The sequence below is a fragment of the Procambarus clarkii genome, unplaced genomic scaffold (assembly GCF_040958095.1).
Source record: "Procambarus clarkii isolate CNS0578487 unplaced genomic scaffold, FALCON_Pclarkii_2.0 HiC_scaffold_1719, whole genome shotgun sequence".
Classification (NCBI taxonomy): Eukaryota; Metazoa; Arthropoda; class Malacostraca; order Decapoda; family Cambaridae; genus Procambarus; species Procambarus clarkii.
The window spans coordinates 15677-23514 of NW_027190744.1; positions in this window are offsets into that span (position 1 = coordinate 15677).

Sequence of the window (7838 nt, forward strand, 5' to 3'; positions counted from 1 at the left end):
AGTAGTTTTACCTCTGATGGCCCTTTCAATACACATAGAATTCATATTATTGTGATATATCAATACATGGAGAAAGACATTGAAATGGGGGCATCAAAGGCAGAACTACTGAATGACAGAGACCGAGTTCATGGGGGAATTGTGTGAAACCTGGTTTGGCTTCAGTGGAAGCCTTGGGATCCTTGTGGGTGCAGTAGTACTCCAAGTTGCAATTCATCTGACCATGTCGTGGCGTAGTGAACTAGAGCATGCATCTGAGAGCACTCAGTGCATGGGGTTCAAACCCTCATCACAGTTCCCGTGATATATCACGATACTGTGATTTCTCTGTGAACACATTTGATATATCTCGGAATCATACATTTAGGTTAATTAAATACTATATACTTTATACAAATTAACCTTATTGATATATTGAAAAAGTTCAAGCAGTTAATTCAAGGAAATGGTCGCTAATTTATAATGGAAAATATATGTAGTACATGATCTGAACACATAACTAACCTATAAATGCATTATAATACCTTTCACATATAAATGCATTATAATAAGTTTCAAAATAAATACAAATAAATAAAATAAATATATATTATTTTTAGTACCTTTCTGAGTCGAGTAACTAATGCACGAGCCAGTCCATCAATTTTTCGATGGTTCCAAAAGACTGCACCCTCTGTGAGTTCTTCTGTTCTTTCTGAGAAAAATATTTATAGCAATGAACATCTTGAAGAGCATAGATTAATAACAGTTTCATAACATACCTTTACTCACCACGACCAACTCAAGTTTGACCAATATGTTTTCATTCTTTTATTGATTATTTGAGGGAGTTGATACTTATTGAATACTGAATACAAATCGCATTATACTGATTACAGGGCAGGTAAAATAATAAAAAACTTGATCAGATGAACCATATAAACAAATACCAGCTTTCAGCATGTTTTTAGTTGTAGAGTTGTATCGTGAGAGGTATGCAAACACTTGCTCTGCCTCTTCCCCTAAAGTCATGCCACTTCCTTCTTGCCACCGCCCTCCATACAATACCTTTAACATAAAAGTATACAGTAAAAAAAAATTCAAATTATTGTACAAAAATTAAAAGCCTCCTACTATATTAAATGATACGTATATCATTAATCTTAAACAATCAGAAATCTTAAATTTTTTACACAAACTGTACTTATTATATTTAATGTAATGTATACATTACATTAAATTTAATTAGTATACATAAATGTAATGTTATATTTTTATTTACCTGACAATACCAAGCATGTCCTTTTGCATGTAGGACTCCTAAAAATGGCTTTGCTTGACCAATGTGAAAATGTGATTGTTTCTGAGCCACAGTTAAGGCCCATGGCCAATATTTGCAAATTATGTCTTGACAAATAAACTTTACGTATTTGAAATACATAATTTGCAAATAGTGGGCATAACTGTACAGCTCTCCTTGATACATATTCAAGGTGTGGAGGATAATACCATGTCGACAGGAGGCCATGCTGATTCCTGTTTCATCCAAACTTTGGAATGAAAGAGGCTTATTTTGAGCAGCTTTCCATGTAGACACTCCACACGTGTGCTTACTCTGTTAAACAAAAATATTTATAGTAACTAAATACCCAGTTGGTGAGCATGATTATAATTATGTAGGACGGGTAGAAGGTAGAGATTATTTTGCGCGATAGGCATTGTTGTTGCACATAAGAATTTCTATGGGTTATATTTCCTTATTCAATATATATAAACTATAATGAAAAAATACAAAAATGGCCACCATATGTTATAGTCGCCAAACAGTTATTAGGTAAAATTGAAGGTTTCTCAATATATAATAAAACTCACCTTAGTTTTCAAGCTCTGAATAGTGCCAACATGAGCTTGAACATCTTCATCTTTGCTGAAGATACTATCAGAATAATAGGGGTTTCTGATACCTCTGCAATGATAATTCAGAAATAATTATTTATTGTCTGTAACCACTATAATATTAAACAATGGGTAATGGGGTATCAAAAAATGTTTTATATGAAGAATTCTGATGCACTGCTAAATTTTACATAAAACAAAAATTTACATGGTGTTAGATAAATAAAATGATGATATGGATGCAATTGAAAGGCAAACTATAAAGACATACTCAGTTAAAAAATATGTCATATGACAATGTATATTTATATGTGCATACTTTATTTATAAGAACATTAATTTGAAGACAATATAATTCATTATAATATAGTGTGTGTAGAGAACAAAAGAATACTATACATTAAGTATCTGTAAAGCACATTTTATTACCTCCCAACTTTGTTGTAACGATACAGCTTCTTGTTGCCATCAATATGTACTGCTAAAGGGGTTTTATCACAAGCAGGACACTCATTGTCAGCTTCTCCTCTAATTTTTCTCAGCTCATATTGCTGGAATCGCCATTCGAAGAACACTCTCTTCGAAGTTATATAATTAATGGGTCCAATCTAGGAATAGAATTTTTTAGATGGTGACATTTAAAATGCATATTATGACATAAGATAAATAAACAAAAAAAACATTCCATTTTGTGTTTGAACAAAATTAAAAACTAATTATTAATAAATGAATATACATTACTACAAAATTTTGATAATTTTTGTATTGAAATATAAAACTGAAAATATTAAGAATAACGGTATCAAAACATACACGCCCACGAGAAGCACCAAAGGATTCCAGTGCAGTGACTAATGCCCGAAATGATGTTCCGGGACAATTTCTTTTGATATGGTGCCATGATTCAAGCAGACTGGTGCTGTAGAATGTGCTGCTCTTTCCTAATGATGAATAGAAACCAGACTTGTGCATGGTCTTGCCTAGTTGTTGATGCTCATATCCACAGTGGCATGTATAGATTGGAGTATAGAGGTCATACCTTCCTGTAGTTTAAAATACAGTGCATTGAGTGGTGTGGCGACTTGCTAAAATAGTGATGTAAAAATTAACATTTATAGCAACAAAAATTTCAAAATGTATTGTGATTCAGGAATATCCGGTAATGGAAATAAAAGGGTAAATTTTAAAGTTTATTTACCCATTATAGTGATGAAGATGCAGAGATTGCTGGAGCTTGAAATTTTAAACTTGCAATCTGTGCAGTTGGGGCAAGAATTTGGTGGTTGGGCTGGTACAACAGGTTCTGGTAACAAAGAAAAGGAAGACAGTTTGACAAAATGAGTTTTATGGAAAAGAATTTCAGACTGAATATTTCATTGTTTCTTGATTGTACAAAATATTGACATTATTCTCCAGATAATGACTGAGAAATTCACAGAAAAGAAACAATCAGACGATTAAATCAATCTATAAAACCAAGTGTCAGGTTTAAACTTTAAGACTTCTCCAAATGTTGTAATGACTGAAATGAAACATTTATTCATTTTATTTTGTTATACCAAGATAATCGTAGCTCTAGACTGGGATTGGGAAGTAGAAGTAATCTCGGAACAAAGTACGGATTTTATACAGGTATCGTATACTTACTCCAGTGAAAGATATTTCCTTCAGGGCACACAGTTTGTGTCGGGTCTAATGGCTCATAAAAGCCATTTTTCCAATATAATCTGTGGTGGAAAGGCATGAGAAAATGTTGCATTTGGTCACAAATGTGACACAAAAATGCAAAACAGTCTTCACATTTGATGCTTGCCTCACAATTTGTACATTGTACACAAACTTTACCTGATGAAAAAAGGGGTAATTATTTATACTAATTTTAAATACTGTATACCTAACATTTTAAACAATCTGAAGTCTAAATGTATTAATAGAGTGTCATTAATTTGCATATGATGCTTATTATACAGTATAACCTTAATGAACACAGCAATATTTAATTTACCTTTATCTGGAACACCCAACTCAGACAATGTCCAATCGAACAGCATTGCCCTGCTTTCTCCCCAATTAATCTCTGCATTTTTTCTTCTTTTTTGCCAGTCAGAAACACTTGGCTGAGAATCTTTAATTTGTTCAAGTTCTGCAGCAAGTACTTTGAAATATGGGATTAAAATTAGTAAGAAAAATTTGTAAGTGAAAGGAATGATTAGTATAATATGTTAAACAAAATTTCATAGGCATTAAGCACAATTTTGGTACATAATATTTATGACGTGTGTCCATTAAATAAACCCTCATTTAAATACCAACAAATGATGTTGGGACATACCAACATCAAATGATTCCAAAGTTTCTTCACCAGCTGCCAAATAACTTTGAGTGTACGTTCTGCCACTAGTAGAATAGCCCGCATTTTGAATGTGTGGTGGTGAAAGTATAGCAGGCAGAATGTCTGGGTGGCACATTTGAAGATTTAAGCATGGTACATAATTGCAAATTGTATACAAGTATTAATATTTTCAGACAAATCTCAAGATATTACTATAACTAACTTTATGCTACCAAGTTGTTCAGTGTTATAGTAATTTAATCTCCATAATTGTCTAGCATACACTTAAAAATAGGCAACAAATATTATTGGAAAGTACACAAATAACAGCTGTAGAAATATTGTTAAAAAAATAATAGAAGATTACCATCAGATTGGGGTGCAGCTGGTCTTTGTTTTGAATTAATGTGTGATACATCCTGTATGTTATCTTTTTTCTGTTTCTTGTTTGTCACCTTTATTGAGTTTGGTTCCTCCACGTTTAAGAGTCTCTTCAAGTACTCATTTCTTTGTATCATTGCAGCACGTGCTTTCTGGTACTCACGTTCAAGATGTTCTCTAGTCATCACTGCTATTCTCCGGTGAAATTCTGAAGAGAAAATAATAGTGTTCGAAGGAAAAGTACAAGAACAAAACAAGAAAATTATGCTTATGCAAAATTATGCTACAATGTACCTATTAATAATCTTAAAATTTGCTACAAATTACCTACTTATAATTATGTGTTAAATTATGGACTTTCCCATAATGATATGCATGTTAGTGGCATTACCTATACTGCCTACCTGGAGCCCCCTAGAGAGATAGTGACACAAGTTAAGGTAATCCCTTTAGTAAGGTGCTGGGTCAACATAAATAAGCTATAACTAATAAGGACACAAATCAATATGTTCATTTAACAGTGGTATTAACATTTATATAAATATAGCTAAGAATAAGTTTTTACAAGTGTAACAAAGTGAAAGAAATGTATGAAAATTTTGATGATATATTAAAATGCTCATTGATTGAACTTGTCTTCCTATATATAAAGTATAAAAATAGTAAACACAGTACCATTATTGTTGTCTGTAGTTATTTTTGGAACATCTGGTATGTACAGCATACTGTCAAAATCCGATGATCTATCTGAAAAATTGATTGGTAGCGTAAATATTTGAATTCATTGCATAGCCTTTTATACAAACAAAAAAAAAATTGTACAGAAAAGCTAACACAACATTATAACACCTTTCTGTGGTACTTTCTATGGTACAAAAGAAAACAAACCTTAATTATAAAGGAAAATAAACTGACAGAAGAACTATGAATACTGCTGAAAATACTTTCCACAAAATATCTGAACCAAGGGATAGTACCCCGAGATTTGAAATATGAAAATTTCACCCTTACAGTATTTAAAAAAAAAGCAGAAAGAGTTAAGCACAAAACTAATGTCCGATCAGCTAGGTATAACACATCTGCAAGCTCATGGCGAAAATCCTAAGGGAGGGAATCATTTACCATCTTTCAGTGAAAATCTTATTCAATCGACACACCATGGTCTTCTTAAAAACAGATGCTACCTTATAAACCTCCTCACTTTTGGGACATGGTAACATGGTACTCAGATAAAGGGTTTCCGGTGGATGTAGTATACATGGATTATGCTAAAGACTTTAATAAGGTACCACATGGAAGACTAGCAAGGAAATTACAGGTTCATGAAAAAAATTGTAAAGTGCACAAAACAATAGTTAAAACAAAGAGAGCAAAAGGTCATACTAAATGGGAATGAATATGAAGAAATGTGTTAAGTTGAGTACCTCAGGGGTCCATTTTTAAGTCTAAAATATTTTTCATATATTGAACATCTATGATATAGAAAAGAATATAATCTAATCAACCACATCCTCATATTTGCAAATGCCTGGCATTTCACGAGCACTTTGTCCGGGGTTTATATTCTAGCCGGGGAGGATTTACTGGGTTAGGCTAACCTAACCTAACTTAACCAAACCAAACCAAGTATCTCAAGTTACAAATATCTCTGGGAATTCATATTATCTGCTGTTGTAGAATTGACAAAATGGACAGTGTCAACAAAATTATTCCCACATACTCCGTCACTATGTGATGGAGTACACATAGAATAGGGACTGAATTGTCCCTGACAGGGACAATTCTGTAACAAATGTTCTAGCATAAAACTTTGTACAGTTTAGTAATTCCTTACCATTTGATGTACTAGGTAGATCCATGTTTGGTGAAGTTTTATAGCTGGAGCTGGAAGATCCTGTCGAGATGACTTCTTCAAAGAGAATAGCTTCAACACATTGTGTCTTGAGTCTTCCAGTACTTGGCCTACAGTTACCAGATCTGATTTACAGAAACTAGTGAACTATGGAGATAAGATTGTTAATAATATACTTTTTTTGAGATTCATATGACTTGCAGCTTAAAAACCAATCTTATTTTAAAATAGTACACTAAAGTACATAGCAAATTGCGAAATTCGTAGTTTTTTAACTACTTTAAAGCTAAATTCTCAAGCTTTGAAAATAAGCACAATTTGCTATTTTAAGCGGAATCTGGCAACTCTGATTTAGCATGTAAACATTGACTTGCATTCACAATGTAGTTATTTATTTTTCAACAATTTAAAACGAGTTATGAAAATACATACATTGGTACATTATTGCAAAGGCACTATACTATATATATATATATATATATATTGTTGCAAGTCGAGCAACAAATATTTTACATTGAACAACAAATGAGATTGGAAAAGCAGTATTGCCAAAATAGACCCCAGACACACCCTGTGGGTAGTAATGGACCCCCATACCGACCCTATGAGGGGTAGTGGACCCCATAATAACACTATGGGCGATAGTGGACACTATACAAACACTATGGGCGGTAGTTGACTTCATAGAGACCCTGTGGGCGGTAAGGGACCCCCTATCGACCCTGTGGGCGGCAGTGGACCCCCTATCGATCCTGTGGGCGGCAGTGGACCCCCTACCGACCCTGTGGGCGGCAGTGGACCCCTACCGAACGTGTGGGCGGCAGTGGACCCCCTACCGACCCTGTGGGCGGCAGTGGACCCCCTATCGATCCTGTGGGCGGTAGTGGACCCCCCCCATATCGACCCTGTGGGCGGCAGTGGACCCCCTATCGATCCTGTGGGCGGCAGTGGACCCCTACCGACCAGTGGGTGGCAGTGGACCCCCTGCCGACCCTGTGGGCGGTAGTGGACCCCTACCGACCCTGTGGACGGTAGTTGACTTCATAGCGACCCGTGGGCGGTAGTGGACCCCATTACCGACCCCTGTGGGTGGCGGTGGGACCCCATACCGACTCTGTGGGCGGCAGTGAACCCTATATACTTAATCCTGTGGGCGATACTGTACCCTATAGTCCATCCTGTGGGGCAATGGATGCCCATACATATCCAGTGGTGTTATTGTACCCATACTTATTCTGTGGGTGGTTGGAGCCCCATACCCACCTGTGGGTTATAGTGGACCCCATACTCATCCTGTGGGTGGTATTGGACCCCATACCTATCCTGTGGGTGGTTGTGAGCCATACCCATCCTGTCGGTGGTAGTGGACGCAATACACATCCAGTGGATGGTATTGGA